General features: G+C 41.6%; 2 long non-coding RNA genes across 3 annotated transcripts in view; one reads left to right on the plus strand and one right to left on the minus strand.

The window, feature by feature from the left end:
• Nucleotides 1-19,940, minus strand: part of LOC143838148 (uncharacterized) — a 185,254-nt gene that overhangs the window by 125,818 nt on the left and 39,496 nt on the right. Inside the window, exons 1-2 of one of the 2 annotated variants that reach the window (XR_013231247.1) lie at nucleotides 12,819-12,980; nucleotides 12,416-12,523 (exon numbers count right to left, since the gene is read on the minus strand). This is a non-coding gene — a long non-coding RNA (uncharacterized LOC143838148). Of the gene's footprint in view, nucleotides 1-12,415; nucleotides 12,524-12,818; nucleotides 12,981-19,940 lie in introns of those variants that run through there. The other variant, XR_013231246.1, reaches the window with a different exon arrangement.
• LOC143838150 (uncharacterized) lies at nucleotides 8,023-10,836 on the plus strand. Its single transcript, XR_013231249.1, has 3 exons — nucleotides 8,023-8,437; nucleotides 9,465-9,582; nucleotides 10,312-10,836. It is a non-coding gene; the product is annotated as an uncharacterized LOC143838150 (long non-coding RNA).

The following is a 19,940-nucleotide window of genomic DNA, read 5'->3' on the forward strand; positions in this document are numbered from 1 at the left end:
AACAAGCCTCTTAACTGCATCATGAAATAACAAGACAGGATGAAAGCAAAGAACTGCCTGAAGACCTGGAAAGAGAATTGACATTTAAGCTCACTGATTCTGACTTGAATTTCATGAAGATCCAAAGTCATGTTAGAAACTATTTGAAATAAACCATAAAACTAAGGACACATGCCTTTTGAACAGGTGGATGTGATCTAAAGGAGATGTGAGGCAAAGGACTATGGAAAAGATATCATAAGGTCAGCTTGATTCCATAACTCCAGCACATCTGAGCTTAGTTTTGTGTGTATCTAGACTACCATAATCAAACCCAAGGGACCTTATTTTAGAGAAAAATGCCTCCAAACCAAGAAAATAAAACTTCTTCAGTCTGGAAGAACATGAGGCGAAAAACCAAATTCTAAGCAGAAATCCAAAATAATCTGGATAACCAAGGTCTTCAGAGATTTGGCACTGAGTTCTTAGATGTGGGGAAAAACAAGGCGTATCATATCCAACAGAAAAGCCATGCCAAGCAGGAAAAGAGTAGTACAGAGCCACCCACAGACAAAGTAGGGTTTCAGGGGTTTCCAAGATATGCTAAAAATATGACTACATTATACAAAATGGGAAAAAATTAAAATGGCCAAATGAGGACTAAATATTTCCAAAAGCATAAAATGTAAAGGAGTGTTTATTTATTCATTGTATACCATGTGTAGTGTAGCCAAGAGATCTGGGAATTGACTGGCAGCCAGGCAAGGAACATCCAGATATGGTTTGACATTTCCAACCTTGGAGGAACTATTACCCAAATCCTTGGAGATCTCCCATCCAAATACTAAACAGGGTCAATCTTGCTTTGTTTCTGAAATCTGATGGGATCAGGTTTGCCTGGGCTATCCAGGTCAGTGAATATAAATGAGTCAGTTGTTGGGGAAGCAAGAGAGATAAAAAGATTGGCCTGCTGACGCTCCTCAGACCTTGTAGAATCCATGAAGGACAGATAGGTTGGGTTGGAGAGGGATAGAAGATTATAAGCAAAGAGGTAGGTAGGTAAGTAGGTAGGTAGGTACATAATTAACATTTATAAATCTGAAACCCAGTCTGAGTTAAACTTTCTCTAATCATAAAAAGTCTAATTTGAAAAGTCAGAGTTTCCTCATATAGACTTGTAAGAGTCTTTTAAGGATTTATTTTCTCTTGTCATTTTTTCTTTCTTTTTTCTCCCTCTCATTTTTTATCTCTTTCTTATTGGACCCAAGTTATACTGGAGGATATAAAATTGTACTGTTGATTGTATATTTAATATTAGGCATTGAACTATTTTCTTTTTGCCCCTTATCTAGATTTATCATATCAGTTATAAGGAAAATTTAATAATACCTCTTTTCTTTATAACAGATATATGATAAATTTTGTTCATTTGAACACCTTTATACTTCTGGTAATTCTCATGAAATAGATAACAGTGTATGGAAATAGTATAAAGAAAAATTGTATAATATATTTAAGATTTAAGATAGAAGAGCAAAAAGAAGAATGGCATCTGGAACACTTCAGAGAAATAAGAAGAAAGGAGAAGAAGGCATCATAGAAGTGATCAAGAAACTATCACAAACAATAGTGCATCACATACATGCATTGGTGATTCTGGTGCAACATTCTGATGAAAGGATTCAGAGTTAAGAATTCAGAAATCAGAATTCAAGCAGTACATCAAGAATTAACAGCGGGATTATAAGAAATAAATAAAAAATTACAAGAACAAACACAAGAAATTGCATGGAACAAAGCAAAAAGATAATGCAATTAGAAAGGCAAGATTGTTGGACTGATAAAACTGATCAAATAATTGAAATTCTGGAAATTCAGTGTAGATCTAATAATTTATGTTTCAGTGGCATTCAAGAGGATTGTGGAAGTTTAAATTTGAATGAGAGCTTCTGTGGCCTACTTCAAGACTATTTAAACATCCAAGGAGACTTCCCTTATATTGATTAAATATTCTGAGTAAATTCAAGATTTGCATTTAAAAATTAGTTACCTTGGGATATACTGTTTTGCTTTTGCAAGACGCTTTTGCAAGATGCACTATTAAAGAAGCAAAAATGATCTTCACTTAAAGTAGTAGAAAAAAAGTGCAAATTTTACAAGACCTGCCAACAAGCATGTTAAGGAAAAGATTTTGATTTTTTGAGACAGATTTTATAAAATAAATAAAATGCCAGAAGAGTAAGAAAACAAACTTGCTGAGTATGCAGTGGTGGTGAAATTAACATCCTATTTGAGAAGTAGCTTGGTTATGAAAACTGAGGCGTGATGTATGTATTATTCACATGAAAACAAGAAGCAAATCTAGAATGAGAAGTAGGTTAAAATATTGTATATAATTTTATCATAATGAAGAAGCAGAAGCAGAAATAGTTCTAAATGTTAAAATTTGAATATAAATGTATCATAACTAAGGTTATTTTATCATATAATGAAGGGGGGTGTTGGGGAGAAAATACTTTCTATCTTTACTCTATGTTATAGAATGTTATTTACCTTTTGTATTTTCTTTTCTGTTTGTCCCAAGGGAAAAAATGTTAAAAAGAAAAGTCAAAGTTTGGGCACATTTTAAATTTCAGGGTTTCACCTTTTCAAGAAATCTTTTGTAATGTGAGAAGAAGAGATACAATCTGAGCTGTATTTAAGTAGAAACTATTTATTTACAAAAACTAACTGGAAGTCCCAGGAAATGTCAGCTGGTGCAAAAAAATTCGTATCTACTCTAGCTTGTCTTTTGGGTCTGGTGATTTCCTCCTTAAAAACAGCATATCTTGCTAAATTACTAAGCCGAAAAATGCAGGAGGTCAGAACCCAAATCCAGAACCTATGAATGTTTATTCAGAAATGTCCCATGGAATTTACCCCAAAGTGAGCATGCATAGGATTACAAGCAGTCGAATCCTATCCCCATTTTCTAAGAAAGAAAGATGCTTAATTCAAAAGGACTAAATCCCAAGGAAAAGAGCATAGGATTGCAACCTTCATTGAGCTAGCTGGGGTCTATAAATTGAGTGAAAATGTACAGCATTAAGTTGCCAAACATGGAAAAGGGTCTTGATTTATTGAAGTAAATCTGCCATCAATTTAGAAGACAGTAACACTGGCAGATACTTTAATCTTTCTCTTCTTTAATATGCTCTGAAAAGATTCTGGTTACCAATATTTCATTTCACTGTAGAGTAGCAATTTGCATACTATATTATAGCGGTTTCATGACATTGTAATGTGAAGTAATTCTCAACAATAATGCACCAGTATTTTAGTCATCTTGGAGGAATAACTGTAATTGAGAACTCTGATGAAATTTGCAGTTAAACTGAAATGCCGAAAGTTTTGAAACAAAGAAAAAACCATAGACAGTTTCGTACTTCTGCATGTAAGGCATGCAATGTAGGATTAGCGGATGGTCTGCTATTAAAGTACTGCAGGGAACCATTCACATATGTGTCCACAGGTCAATGCATTCTTAACAGCTGCCATAGTGTCTTAAAACTTGAAGGAAAGTGCAGCCGCAGCATGTAAATCAGTTAAGTGAAAGGAACTGGCCCTGGAGTTAAGAGTGAGAGGCCTTACTTACCACTGAAAAGGTTCATGACCATCTGAGTGAAGATGCTAGCAGTTCATAGTTCATGGCCCCACAGACTCCACTGAATGGGGTTTGCTGAAAGATTGAAACAGCTGAGCAGCAGGGAACAGGCTGCTCTTGGCTGCCTCTTTTTGCAGAGGAACAGGAAGCAGAAAGGAACTCACAGCCCATTTAAACCTGTTCTTTCTGCTCTATCCACAGATTGCTTTAAAAGTTTTTGGAAGTTCAGGACTGTAGACCCATCATGAACTTCAGTTTACAAGCCACAAACAGGGCAAAATTCATGATGAATTTGGCTTTATGGATCAGTTCATGCCTATTCCTAATCCTGAACCTTGGTAATTCCATCTCTGCATGTTTCTCTTACGTATCTGCCTTCCACAGCTTCCCATTTAGTTGTTTAGAGGGTGGCTGTGTTGGTCTGTTATAGCAGGGGTAGTCAACCTGTGATCCTCCAGATGGTGCCATAGACTGTTTGCTGGCAGGAGCTCATGGGAACTGTAGTCCATGAACATCTGGAGGACCACAGGTTGACTACCCCTGTGTTATAGAACCTCTACGTGAGAGTCCAGTAGCAGTTTAGAGTCCAACCAGATCGGGGGGGGGGGGGGATATAAGCTTTCTAGAGTCAAAGCTCCGGTGTGGGATATTTAACTCTACCTCTGGGAAAGGACATAGGTTGCAGTCATGATGCATTTCTTGGGTGTTGAGCAGATCCTGTACTATTTAGTCTGACTTTTGGAAAAGGGCAAGCCCATGTCATTGGAATTTTGCATCTGTGGAAGGATCCACCCTAGTTGTTAGTCAGTGAAAGCCTGTTTTATACCTGCAAGCATTAAAGAGAATTCAAGCCACTCTCGCCCTTAGTGGGGTTTCACCTTAGACTGTCTCAATGAACTCCGTTATTACTCACCCCAAAACTTACCTCACAGTAGTGAACCAAAGCCTTTACACTTGTAACCCTAAGCATATCCTATAACTAGGAGGAAGTTTTACAGTTCCCAGAGATAACATGATGTGCTAATCCACTTAGTTTAGCTGTTAACCCTGCATTATTTTTGTGTTTGAAATATCTTCCCAGACCTTTTGGGAGACCCACAAGGAAAAATACATCTCATTTCAGTCTCTTCTAAAGCTTCAGTTCTATTTTCTTCCTCCTAACTTTCCCCTCTTTTCTGCTGTGATTTCTCCACTGGAAATTGTCTTCTAGTTTAGTTTTATTTTACTTCCATTTTACTTGAGTTTTAGTTGGACTTTTTGTTTGCCTGATCAGCCACTTATTCTTCTAATATATTCTTCTTCCCCATTATCTAAAATATTCTTCTCCATTATCAACATTCCTAACTACCCTTTATTCAATCGAGGGATTCTTCTATTAATCCTTACAAAATATATGAAAATTCTTCAAATCTTTCTAATTAATAAACAGTTCTTCTCCTTAGAGTGTCTGCTGCCTTCTTTCTTACCTATTTTATACAGATAATTTGCAAGATATTTTTCACTTAACATTTATTTTCAGTCAGTGTCTTCGACCACTGTCGTGTTCATAAGTTAAATGTTTCTAAATCTGTACTTATTTTTGTCATCCAGCTTCTTCATCAAATAAAGGCCCTGAATTACAAGGGCCATGAGTTGATTGGTGGTTGTGCAGATGGTGAGAAGGTGCTCAGAGAAATGACATGCCACAGAGCGGTGTGTTGGCTGCAGCATGACATGGAATTGTCATGCTGTGAGGGGTGGAGAGGCCAGGCCTATATAAGGTGCCACATGTGCAGGCCCAGCCTCTTTAATCTGTTGCTGCAGCTGGACGGCTTCCCTCCCACCCATATTATGGCTACCATTCTATTTGGTTCTCTTATGTTTACTATGTCTTTTGTCACAGCTTGCAAGTTGGCATCGGGAGAAGCCTGTTTTTGGAGGGAGCCCAGCCTGCATCCCGGACTCCCCAGGTCAGGAGCCTCCATAAGAAGTGGCCGTGTGTGAACAAGGCCAACCCCTGGGGAAAGGCACAGGGGCTCGTACTGCCAGGTGGCCTGAAGGGAACGGAGGTGTGCGCCCCCTGTGGTGGCACCTCAGGTGGCACTTCCTTTGCGCGGGATCCTAGCAGCAAGGGGAACCCGAGTTTCCAGCTGGGAAACAGGTAGGATTCCCTTGGCTGGCTGCTAGGATTAAAAGGGGGCATGGTCAGCTGACCACAGCAGCAGGTCTCCTCCTGTGCCATGCCAACACTCTGTGTTTATGTATTAGTAAAGCTGTGGCCACATTAAACCAAGCTAAGTGTATGTGTCCTTCTTGGGGCCAGGAATGCCTGCCTACCAGTCAACTATTTGTCCTTTCTTTTCCCCCTAGATTCTAATGCATGAAGTCTTTCTTTGGTTTCCCCACCAACTTTCGTAATGACCATGAACTGTGCTCTTTGCTTTCTTTTTTTCTATTGAAATGAGGGTAAATGCCTTAATTATTCTGCAAATGTAACAAATACATTTAGCCATAATGGCTATTGGCTCCGTCATCAGTTATGTCTGCATGATATGCTGATTGTCCTGTTGCCTTAAACAGATATGTTCATAAGGGTTGTTGGGTCATTTTCCACCTGTTCTACAATCACAGTCCAATAGCATCTTATGCTGTTAGATTCAAATGTCACCATATCCTGAAATTTGCTTCATAACTGACTGAAAGGTTTTTCATCATACTTGTAATTGGCCTTGTATTCCAGTGAGAAAATCACTGAATATATATCTTCTGTACAGTTGAGAGAGTGGTTTAAAGTAGGGAAATTACACAGAAGGAAAATGCCCCCTCTACCCCAACAGAACCAACTGAATCAGCTGTTCTCTTTTTAACATTACGTGGGGTATCTGAAGAGAAACCTCCCTGAAGATCTGAGGTGAAGTAGGGTTACCAGACTCCATTTTAGGGTTACCAGACTCCACTATAACAATTGATCTCCAGATGACTAAGATCAGTTCTCCTGGAGAAAATGACTGCTTTAGAAGGTGGACTCCATGGCATTCTGTCCTGATGAGGTCCTTCCCTTCCTCAAACCCTGTCCTGCCCAAACTTCACCCCCAAAATCTCCAGGTATTTCCCAGTGTAAAGCCATCACTGCTTGTTGTCAGGGGCATGTCAGACTTACATTGAACACGTAAGCAGAGTTATACCTTTCTAAGTCAATTGAAATCAATAAGTTTAGAAGGTTATTGTTTGCCTTGGGATAGCAATATAAGCAATGGATGGCAATCTAACAGATCCACAATTAGGATCTTCATTACTAGCAGACCCTTGAAAGAATACCAACTTGGCATGGTGAGGGGAGTCTTTTTCTCCTGTGCCATGTCCTTCATCACTAATCCCTCTCCCCTGAAACTGAAGTGAATTCTGCAGGGGGAGCACAGAGATGTCTTCCATGTGAGGGAATAGGCTGAGATCACCACTTGTTTGCACGCGGGAATAATTCCCACTTTTGCATGGCATCAGACCCGATCCAGTGTAGTCCCAGGCCTGCCCAACTCAGGCACACAGTTGTCCTGTAGTAAGGCAACACATAAGCAATGCTCAGGGGTGGTTGCAAGGGTGGGGAAAGCATGCCAGAATGACCTGAGTTTTTCCTTACACATGGCTCTGCTCTGCCCTGATCTAAATCCCTATTCCCTCTTTTGCCCTGGGATCCATCCGTGTGTACATCCTGGCATGCTTTCCCCATCCTTGCAGCCACCCACAAGCATCACTTCCGCCAGCTCCTGCTCACTGCCACACTTGCTACTGCCCACTCAGGTCACCTAGTCCTCCTGCTTCTGCCGCCACCAACAGAGCCTGGCCTGGCTTCTCCCTGCCTTAGCCCACAAAAACACCTTCTAAAAAATGGGGGGGGGGAATGCTACCTGCAGCTCTGCTGTGGTGTGGGGGGCGGGAAGCATTTTTTCCAGTTTCTCAGAGGGAGTCTTACTTTTAAAAGAAATGAAAACAATGCTTCCCACCACTCTGCAGTACAGAGATGTTTTCCACGTGAGGGACTAAGCTGAGATCACTACTTGTTAGCACGCGGGGGAAGCAGCCGGGGAGGAGGATGAGGAGGAGCCGCGGCCCGGTACTAACTGTTTACAGACTGTTTTATGTATGGTTCTCTGTTATAATGTAAACCGCCTTGAGCCTCCGGGGAGGGCGGTATAAAAGTATGATAAATAAATAAATAAATAAATAAATAAATAAATAAATAAATAAATAAATAAATAAATAAATAAATAAATAAATAACTGATCCACGGACCAGGACTGGTCCCCAGACCGGGGGTTGGGGAACACTGCTCTATGCAATACTTGACTTTTTCTTGAAAGGGCCATTCCTTGTTTAAGCCCCTCAGGACCTGACAAGTAAAATGAAGACATTTGTACAGGCCTGTTTGTCTGTACCTTGTTTGTCTGTATCTGCTCTTTTTTCTTCTTGCCACTTAAGGAAAAGCATGTTGATTAATGTTATTCTCCAACTTCACAGAGATACAATGATTACACTTCCCACAGAAAGTTTCAGCTGTTTTAGACCCCTAAAGCTATGGCTTGTTTCATCAGTATTGCATGTGAGGGCCCAAACTTTGTTAAGATCTGCTTCGGCACTGTGCGATTCCTATCAGACTGTTTGGTAGAAACATTCAGAGATCGGGTTTCTGACTTTGCAGTAAGGAACAGATGTGATTTTCCATGATGCAGCACTGGGATAAAGAAGTCAATCAAAGGACTGTAAAGTATACATTTCGGAAAACGGCATGCGGCACTTCAGTACATCATGATTTCCTTTTCAGGGACATTGATGAAAAAGGTACTATATACCAACCAGTTGTAAAATTGCCTCAATGTTAAAAAAAATTAAACTGAAGAGAACTACTGTCCAAATAATGTGGGAATTAATAATTTTAATGCTGACTTTAATGCTTTGCACGTGCAATAGCAAAGCAGTCTCTTTTTGTGGTTTGTGGGGGCAAAACATCAACTCCGAGGCTTTGGGCTGCCTCTCCCCATGTGGGATTGACGCAGGAGCCCTGTCCATGCAACCCTAGTGCCTTTCCATTGACCACTGCCAACCCTTCCAAAGATCTCTGCTTGAACCTTTTGACGCTGGTGCAGTGGAGTACCTACTGCCTGATGCCATGACTCCTTTCCAGCTCCCTGTTGGCCCAGTGGTTATGATGCTAATCTTGGGGGTGGAGGCTGTGGGTTTGAGTCTAGACGTGGTCCTCTCTTTATCCCCTTTTGTTCAGTTTTTTTCAGTGAACAGGGAAGGGGCAACAGGAAACTGGTAATGGATGGGTAGAGATATGAGGTTGCTGCTAATCCAAAATCAGCCTCTTCCACTCAGACCAGGATTTAAAGTATGCCCCCGAGTAGATAGGCAGCTGAAGAGAAATTCATGGCTCATCCCAAAAAGTAACCTCCTCCCAATTCTCACAGGGCTGAACAGGAGGAAAGGAGAAATTCTACAAAGGTAGAAGCTCCACTTAAAGTGCGAAAAGAAAGAATCTGTAGTCAGTCTTAAAAATAGATAACTGTTCATCAGTCAAAGTACAGGACAGAAAGTGCAGCAGTTTTAACTACTGTAAAGAAATACAGGTCATCCTTTTAGCTACAGGTGATGAATAAAATCTGACATAAATGAAAAATGATGATATTATCATCTGCTAAATTAACTATAGAATCAAAACAGTTTGTTTATATGCACAGTAAAGCCAAAAAAAGCACTTCTGGGAAATGAAGGCGGGGGTAGTGAAATATGGCAATGTTTCTTGCAGAGACCCACTTTGTGAAATTCCCTGTCTTTTTCTCTGCTCTCCCCCCTCTCCCCCTTGAAGCTTGAATGAGAAAACTAGGTGCTTCCTGCCACCCCATGAAGCTCTTGAGGTTAGCAGCCAGAGACCGGTTCAGAGGAACATCTGGTAACTCCAGGCCTCAGTCTTCTGAAGTGCAAATGTGAGTAAAACTATTTTACCATGTAAAACTATTTTACCAAGACAGTATCTCAACTATATTGTGTTGACAAAGAAAGTTACAAACCTTAACATTTGAAGCAATTTACTCCGCTGAAACCTTAAACCAGACCCCGTACATGAACAGAGAAAAATCTGTTCTAAGATAACAAATATAAAGTCTTCTGATTTTAGTCAAGCATAATAACTGAGAGCCAATACAAACACTGTGGCTTCACTGGAAGCCTTCTTAATATGGTTTCAATATGGTGGCTATTGGTAAAATATGCAAGATCTTTAGTATGCATGAGTTAACAGCACAAGAAGAATACCCTATAGGGGGCATTAGCGGAAATGTGTAGTTAGTAATTTATATCAGTAATTTCCTGGTATTTTTAATTAATATCTGCCTGTGTTGTGATTGGCTGAATTGGAGACTTCCTGTTCCTTTAAGCACACTTCCTCCCTTATTGCCTCTAGAAGAACACTAAAATGTTTCAAGCAGTTTATACTCCTTCCTATGGCTCCTATGGACTATGTGCCTCTGTCCCTTTGCTCTGACCCTAGTTTGTCTTTTGGAGAGTATTCAGTAGGGAGACTGGGCCTCCTGTTTCAGCAGGAGACTTTCCTGGCCCCATTTAGGTTGCCAGAAGGAGAAGTTTTTTTTCAAATGGCACAGAGAATTCAATCCTCCTCCTTCACTGCTTTCTAATACTGTCATCTGTTGTTTTAGCACTTCCTACCTATCTAGGGATGCCAGCCTCCAGGTGAGACCTGGGGATCCATGGAATTACAGCTCATCTCCAGAGTACAAAGTTCACCTGAAGAAAATGAATGCTGTGGATGGTGAATTCTAAGGCATGTGTCCCACTGAGGTCCTGTCCTCCCCAGGCTCCATCTCCAAATCTCCAGGAATTTCCCAACCAGGATCTGGCAACCCTATAAAAAAACCCCTATCCCCCACTGGTGGCTAGGGAGGACCTGGCAACCCTATGCCTGACTCAGTACTGTTCTTGGAGCTAGAATCCTAAAACCAATGGCTGTTCTTGCCTATGTGCTCCATATTTAATAGCCTAACCCCTGCTATGGTCAGAAACAGTTGTGTGCATACACACACTCACATATACCCATGAGCCCTCACTTAACAATGTTGCCATTCTTTAGCCAGCAGGTCCTTCCAGGATCCAAGCTAAATATTGGAGGGGTGGAAGATGTAACTTAACTTCAGTGCACATATATGATGCATACAGACATGAAATGCTGGCATGCTGTTTTTTAACACATGTGCATGCAGATGCATGTGTGCACACATCCCACCTGCTGCTCCGGATAGTAAATATGTGCAAGTACATGAACAGCAGGCAGACCAAAGTCTTTAGAAAAGTTAAACAGAATGGAAGAGCTGTGGAACATGGTACAAGAATGGAGGTGTCAACATGTACACCAGAATGCCCCCTCTTTTCATCTGTGAATTGTTGAGAAGAAACAAAGCAGCTGGCATTTGTATACAACTCCCTCACTGCTTTGTAAGTGAGTCATTCTTCCTGGTCCGGCTCTTTATTCTGTGCCAAAAGGAGAATATTTGCATCAAGGTTTGTAAAATCAAAAATAATGAAGATGTTTTCAGGAACTGGCATGTGTTCAGAGATATTCTGGGGAGTAAAAGAGATGCTACATGCATATGATGAATTATTCATTATGAATTATTCATTTCGCTTTTGGTGGTGCCAAAAATGCAAGGAGCTTTCATTGAAGAGCCTTTCTAATCTCTGTCCCTTACTCCTACCATCCATTCAAAAGCCCTGCACAATACCACATGCAACACATATTACTACCGATTAAGACCATGGGGAGAGGGGGGGGGGAGAATTTCATAATGATACTACTATGTAGTGTAAATCACATCATTGCAAATGACTACATATTTGCATGAAAAATGTAAGTGACTATTTTAAATCAATAAAAGGTACAGCCCCCACTTCCATTTCCACATCCTTGCTCAACTACACAAAATATCTCTTATTTGTAATCCCTCCAAGTTTCTGCAGTCCCTGAGATAGTCTTGTTCATGCATGTAAGAGGTTTGTGCATGTTAATGATATTCGGTTGAGGCGAGTGGCCTAAGAATTCACAGGTTCTCCATAGAACTGTAAATACTATTACAGTGACCTATTGATTACACAGCTTGGAATCCATTTACAACATAGGTCTGCCATGTGTGTGGTGCTGCTTTTCACTACAGTGCTGAATCTTAGACTCAGGATATAACTCCATATAAACATTTCCAAGCATACTTTGAAGGAACACACAAAGATCTCCCAGGAACAATTTGATTCTTGATGGTCATAATTCTTGGGTCACTTCATGCCAGTGTACCAAGTTCCACCAAAATAAATAATTTGACCTGATGGTCTTCTGGTCATGTATAAATATGGATTATACAAGAAGTGGTTGCCTCTCTACTTCCTGTGTCGCGCCACAATCTCTAGCATTGCCTGAGAATTCTACCCAAGCCTATTATGCTATGTGCACATAACCGGCTTTCCTCCCATTGCAATCCACCACAGATTGACAAACTTTGTAGACTATTATGCTGAGGATTCCTTCAAGTTAGTATTTCTGGTGCAGGAATATCACGTTTTTCACAGTCAACCATAAGACACTGTTTCATGGAGTTATTTTCTCCAACTGAGCAATAACAAGCTGCAAGAACAGACTGCTGCACTGGGAAGTCTTTGTTGGGGATGGGGGCAGAGCTATAGCCCTGTGCATGTGATTGGGGAAAAAGAAAAAGCTGCTAGACACACAAATGTTCCCCCACAAGCTAGCAATCTCACCTCACAAACCAGCTTCAGCAGCTTCTGCGCTCCCACCTGCAAAGGAACATGTCATTCTTCTCTGTGTCATTCCAAGTTTAGTACATGTTGCTGCTGAAGAAAGCACATCTGCAAAAGAACAAACATTCATTTGGGATTTTTATCCATTCAGGCTCTGCACTACAACCCCCACAGACAGAGTCAAATGCATTTTAATACATCATCTTGAAATGTATCTTAAAAGTTCAATGCATGACAAACCCCAAGGAAAGCAGACAGCTATTTATCAATTTTATATGCTACGTTTTCATCAGTATTTCATCAGAATAGCTCATGCTAGCTACAGCTGCTCGTGGTGAATGAGCCCTTCCATGAAGCCTGCGTTGAAGGGAACTTTACTTTGCTTCATCTACTGTCTTTCTACCTTAAAATGTCCTGGAGGTGTCCCGGGGGTACAGTTTTCCTACTTGACTTTGAGCTCCAGAGAGGGATAATCTTTGCAAAATAACAATCGTGAATGAAAGATTGATATAAAACTGGGGGGGGGGGACACTAAGAGAAAAAAATGGCCCCTATTGTTCAGTAATAATTTCTCAGAATCAAGCTAAGTGGTATCTGAAACTGACTCCAATGCTCTGTACAAATACTCTGCTTCCCCCCTCCCTCTTGGCTAAACATAGAAGCATTTCTTCAAACAGTCAGACATCTGGCCTTTGCTATGCTCTCCCAGAGCCCTTGAAATCTTATCTGGCTTCATATAAGCAAAGAGTAAACTTTGAAGTCAGTATAGCACTTTAAAAGCAGCATCAATACAGTCTTTCAGAAAGCTGTAATACATGTAGGGAAGCCCACTCTGTCCCAAGCCATTTCCCGAGATAAAGGACCTTTGGCACCAAAACTTCTAATTTTGAAGGTGGGCTTGTCTTTGGATAAGTTCACAATTTCATTAAGAGTGTGATCCCATGTAGTTATTCCAGCCTATTCCACAATGATTTCAATTAAGTTACTCTGGAGAAACTCAACACAGGCAGAGGAGTACAGCACAGGCCCTGGGAGCCAATTGATGAATGGCGTAGGAGGGAGCCTGTTGCATCTGCAAGAGGCCAACCTGCAGTCCCAGCCCCCCCCCTCCCAATGGCTCCCCCTGACACCTGCCCACTGCATCACTGTTGGGAAAAATCCAGAATTGAAGTCACCTCTCTCTTAGGAACTGCTGGAAAATGTATGGCAAAACCCTAGCATTTTCAGAGATTCCCAGGTATGTTAAACCTCACTTTCAGGTTTTCTCAGAAGTGACACAATGCCATTGGCCTGATAACCTTTTTTAATTTTATTTTTTCTCCTGCCATTAGAAACAGCACTGAAAAGGGGAAATGGAGGGCAGGGAATTCCCCACCCCATGGGAAAATGGCATTTATTGCTAAAGATCAGTTGTAATTCCAGGAGGTAGCAGCATTCATGGTTTCCCAGTCTATCATTTATGCTCACAGCCACCGTGGGAGTTAAGGCTAGGAAGGTCACTCAGTAAATTTTACAGCCAACACGGATTTGAACCAAAGCCTTCCCAGGTCTGGCGTAATCCTCCAGCCACCACACCGTATAGGTTCTAGTAGCAGTAGACAGCTACTGAATGAACCATGCATTCATATGACAGTTCAAGTCCCAGAGGAACACAAGCTGAAGAGGTAAACCCTCTTAAGACACAGCGATAGAGCATGACTTCATACTAATTGTTTTCTTACTGCCTTGCAGCCATTCCCTTAATCCTACCTCAGACCTCAGCTACTTATTTGGAAATTTTTGGAACATTAGAAGCACCTGTGTTTGCCCAGCCATTTAACTTCCTATAACAGTGATCCCTGAACTTCAGGGAATATTTGCTGGTGTTAATACCACCTAGACACAACTCACACCCAAAAGACTGAGCTATAGAACTACTGGTGCTATGTGGCCTATGAGCAGCCATCAGTCACTGAAGTAATTTTTTCAGCTTGGATTATTAGGATTTTGTTCATAATTATATTGCCAAGTATTGGTTAATAGCAGCTGAAAAAATTACTTCAGTGACTGATGATTGTCAGGGATCTATATTTCTCTGATGATAAAACTGTGTGCTCAGATTTGAAAACAGGATAAGAGAAAAGCCAGCAGCACTTTTTATGAACTGATAAATAGAAAAATAAAGAAAAGGGAATCATATAAGGGTCATAATATCCAGTGATATTGATCTTTGGTACCAGTAAATATTTTCACAAGTAGTAGAAGAGTTGATTTTATACTCTGCTTTTCACTACCTGAAGCAATCTCAAAACAGTTTATAATCCTTCCATAAAAAGACACAAAGTATGGATACTGAATGAATTTGGAAGGCTCTTTCCACTCCCAAACAAGAATCCCTATGAGATGAAATCCCCTTCATGGCTTTAAAGACTCCAAGGTAAATGACAGGTGCATCCAAAGACACTGCCTATCCTCTCTGCAATAGTTCACCTGATTTACACTACAGTCCTTTACACCGAGAGGCGGCTTTCTATCTCACAGCTTGGCAGTCCAGGGGGAAAACAAACTGGCACCAGAGGTGTTCATCCTCCCAGGCAAATTGGTCCCCTCCACAGGATTTGCAACAGAGGTGCTTACTGGAGGGGGAAGGAGAACATTTCTGGATCTGACACCATGCCTTCCCATCTCTGTTTCACCTCCTATTTCACCCCTTCATCTTTTCACTTCTCACACCCATTCAGTCAAGCGTTCATGCCATGCTCCATGCCAGGACAGAAGCAAAATGCTAGTCCCCAGGCATGTTCAAGAGGTGAGGGCTGGGAGATGGGTCCTTGGGAGCTCCTCCCTTCTCCTACCCACACCCAGCCAAATGGAAAACTCTTCCTGAGTTCTGGAGGTACAGTGTGCCCACCTTATTAAATAGTGGCATGATTTCAGTAATTAAATGCAAAGTAATTTCCTGTTATTCTACAGTCAGTCAATATGTCTTCAACTCAACTATAATATGTACACTGAAATTCATATATCTTCGGTCTTGCTTGTAACATATATTGATTGCATCTAGTTAATGCCTAACTAGTTCACTGTAAAACCAATATAGGTGAACATGAAAATGGTAGGCAGTGTGGTAATGCAAATAACCAGCCAAAGTGGGAGAAGAGAACAGGGGAAAGATGCTTCACCACTTTGTGAATTACTGCAGTTTTGGCTTTTGTTTTGCTAGAAGCAGGTTGACTTAGAGGTGAAGCTCAGATGCAGGGCTTATAGAATATGACCGAAATCTGATCAGGGAAGTACTCCGTCATCCTAGCAGCATAGCTACCTTCAGTCTCTTATGCAGTCATATTACACAGACAGCATGGGTTCTGGAAACAGATTGATTGCTCACACTGTGCCCTCTGCCGCCTGAATCTTTGAACAGCTTTTGGCAACAGCTCTAGTCAAGACCTGACGTGCATTCAAGAATGGGGAACAGGACCCAGCACCACCACCATGCCAGATGAAGACTGCACAAGCAGCAGTGTTTTGTTGAAATTATAAAGGTTAGAACAGTTTCTGCTAAATGTCAAGGCAAAGCTTACTGATAAGAGCAGTTTAGGAATGTAACAAAGATGCTTATACGAAGCTCTTTTTTCAGAGCAACCATGTTTAGGATGTTACCACCGGGGAGGGGTGCTAGAACAAAAACCCAGTGGCCATTTTGGGTACCATTGCAATCTGTTTCATAACAATGGATGCATATTCATGGTATGACAAGAGAAGATCTGGTTTTTATACCCTACTTTTCATGACCCTAAAAGGTGCCCAAGTGGCTTACAAACACTTTCCCCTTCCTCTCCCCACAACAGTCATCCTGTGAGGTAGGTGGGGCTGAGAAGGCTCTGAAAGAAATGCTCTCTGAGAACAGCTCTAAGAGAACAGTGACTGGCCCAGGATCACCCAATGGCTGCATGTGGAGGAATGGAATGGATAATCAAACCCAGTGTGGCAGATTGTAGCCCCTGTTCCACAAATCTGAATAGGAATGGAGTGGCAACAGGAAGAACTTTCAGGAAATCTTACCCATTCAGCATTCTTCTTAGCAGTGATATCATCATCTGAGCATCTGCAGAATTGCCTTTCATTCACTAATAAATTCTGGTTCTATAACCAGCATGGTGTCGTGGGAACCAGTGTCATGTAGTTGTTAAGAGTGGCAGCCTCTAATCTGGTAAACCAGGTTTGATTCCTCACTCCTCCACATGCAGTCAGCTGGGTGACATTGGGCCAATCTCAGTTCTCTCTTGACTCATGAGCAGGATGGGAGTTGGACCAGTGGATGTTCAGGCATCCCTGCTGGTAAAAGAGTGACTGACTGCAGTTAGAAGCAAAGTGATAAACTCTTGCTTTGATGATCTAACAGACCCAGTTACGCCAATTAAGTCTCTAGTTGTGTTATCCCAACCTTGTCTGTGGCTCCCTACAGTTTATTTGAATTCTCACATTACTTTGGGAACCTGTGTAGACTGAGCTTTGGCGAATCTCCAGAGAAAGGGAATTCAAGCCTTGAAGGGTAGCCACACTCTGTGCTGCCTTGCAGTCTCGAGGGTACAGAGATGGCGGGTTCAGGAGGGTACTGAATCAGTATATGTCCAGCATTTAGTGTAGGGTTTTGTGGAAGCCATGTATGATATTTTTCAGTAGAGAAACTTTAGCCCATTCTCTCACTTCACTCAGCTGTTCTCATCCAATTCTGAAATACGTCACTGGATTCCACCATCGAAGTGGGATGGGGTGGGAGCTTTTACCAGTGAGGAAAATGTTTTCATTCTTTCCCAGCTGAAGAACAGCAGCTCTTCATGAAGCAGTCAAACTTGCCTTAACAGATGCTGTGAACGTAGCAAATCTTCACAAAGCAGGAGAATGCATTGCTCTTGCTCAAATTACTCTGTGGAGCCTGCCTGCACAGCAGGGCAGGGAAGCACCAAATGAGCATCGTATCTGTTGGAGCAAAGCTCCTGGGTTGACAGGAGATGTGTTTGTTGGCAAGAAAACTTTGACATTTTGTAAGCAGCAGGGACCATCCTGCCTTACCAAAGAACAAGCAGTACAAAAGAACAACCTTCAGCCTTGGTAAAGCACATCTATTGTCTTTGCTGGCAGACTGTGCCAGAATGCAAAGTATCCTAGAGACAAAGACTAAAGGCTAGCTGAAAACATACTTGCCAGCCTGGAAAGAAAAGGAATCCACATAATAGTGCTGTGGAAGAAACAGCTGGGCTTCGGAGCACCAGCCTGCATCTTTCAGCTTGTATCATCTGTACTGTTTCATTCTGGGGTAGAGGTGTGCCAAGAGGAACATTTATTTCTCCACCAATGGGCCCTTCTATTTATTTATACATATTTAGCCTTCCATATAGGCCAAACACAATTTGGCATAGGTAGCACTAGTTGTACAACTATATGAAAATATCCCACTGGAATGCCATCCATTAATTTTTTTCATTGCAACAGAATAAAATCTGATTAGTCACTAAAGGGTGTTTTTCTGACTGCAGCCATCTTGCATGTGTTGTGCTGCTCCTGATGACCATGCGATCACTGCATTCTGTTCAGACTTCTCCTTGAGAGTTCCAACTATTCTGGTTTTGTGTGTGTTTGTGTTTACACAAGCTTTGAAGTCCTGGAGCATTTCAGTTGCCTGGTTCACACCACCTTCTTTACATGTGAATAGCCCCAGTTAGTCTTGTGCAAAGCAACTGAAGCACAAAGATAATTTATTTGCACTTTTATTAGCTTTGACATTGAAGAGGGGGACATGCTCCCGACTCAGGCTAGAGAGAGAGGCAGACAGAAGAGACAGACCAGACTGAGAGGCAAAGAGAAGTGGGCACTTGCAAGGCAGAACAGAGGAAACTGCCCCAACGGCAGGCACAGCAGTTGCTGAAACATTTCACCATTGAGAAGCTAAAAAATTTAAGACACCCAGACCGGCCTACCCTTTTTGGTAGGATAGTAGGTTTTCCAGAAGTCACTAATGCAAAAAACTTAGTTCAGGCTACAGAGCACAGGCTCTGTTGTCAATACATTTTACTCCCCCCCCCAAAAAAAAAACAAATAAAAGTGCAGGAGAAATCAGTTTTATTAGGAACAGGGGACATATAAGAGAGTGCTGAGATGTTTACTAAGTTGTATGAACACTTGAGGGAAAACACATCTTTACATTGGGTGGATTTTTAAGATAATGTGAAAGACCCCACACAGGCCACGTTCCAATATAATCCACACTTTCCCATTCTGCATTGGTTAGCAGCCAAAAGATATATTAAACTTGGTCTATTGATGTAGATGATACCCAATTCCAAACTGAAAATCACCTCATTTAAAATTTTGAAGAAGATAGGGAAAAGAACAGAAATACAAGGGCAACAGAGACAAATTGGACATCAGTTGTGAGGCATTTGTGAGCCACTTTACCGATAAAAGTCTTGACACTCTGCCAAGATCTTCTGTGAACTAAAGACACAGAAAAAATTAGAGGCCCCTTGGCTGCCTTTGAATGATATACTAGATGGCTTCAGATGTCTTTCACTGACCGGAGTGGACAAGATACTGACTCTGACAAGGCCCACCACTTACCCCCTAGACCCCTGCCCCTCATGGCTTATCAAAAGCATTTAACACAGTAAAACATGAGCTACTAGCTTGCTGCCTCACCAACACTGGGATATGAGGGACAGCCCTTTGATGGCTGATCCCTTTCCTTTGGGTTCACAAACAGAGGGTAGCAATAGGAGAGAACCAATCATGTTGCTGCTAAACTCACATATGGGGTGCTGCAAGGAGCAGTTCGCAATCCTATAACATCTTTATGTGCCCTGTTGCCCAACTGATACAGAGGTTTGAACTGGGATGCTGTTAGTACGTCGATGACATCCAGCTTTTCCTCATGATAGACAGCCACCCTGACTCATCCCCAGACTCATTGGCCAGATGCCTGGAAGCAGTGATTAGCTGGCTCAAGCAAAGCCATCTGAAACTTAATCCTTTAAAGACAAAGGTCCTGTGGTTTGGTAGGAAAGGGCCTTGTGAGGAAGCCAAGCGACCTGGATGGGGTGCAATTGTCAGTTGTACACTCAGCCAAGAATCTGAGCATGATCTTTGATACCTTCCTGTCCATGGAGGAAGAGATCACAAGTGTAGCTCGACTGGCATTTTTCTGTTTATGTCCAGCTAAGCTGCTAGCCCCCTACCCGGCCCCAGAACACCTAGCCACAGTGATCCAGGTGACAAACCTCTAGTCTGGATTCCTGCAACTCACTTTACATAGGCCTAACCCTATCCCTGATCTGGAAACTTCAACTTACCAATACCACATGAGAATATGTTGTCACTAAAAGGAATAATCATATAAGCAGCAGCTCTGCACTAATTAGAAGCCAACATAAAATTCAGCCTCTGCCATTATAGAATGGACTATTATGCTTCTCCAATACATACACATAGAAATATGGGAAGGACTGTCCACAAATTATCAGAAAAAGGAGGGGGGAATCCTAGAAGTATG

The sequence above is a fragment of the Paroedura picta genome, chromosome 5, assembly GCF_049243985.1.
Source record: "Paroedura picta isolate Pp20150507F chromosome 5, Ppicta_v3.0, whole genome shotgun sequence".
Taxonomy (NCBI): domain Eukaryota; kingdom Metazoa; phylum Chordata; class Lepidosauria; order Squamata; family Gekkonidae; genus Paroedura; species Paroedura picta.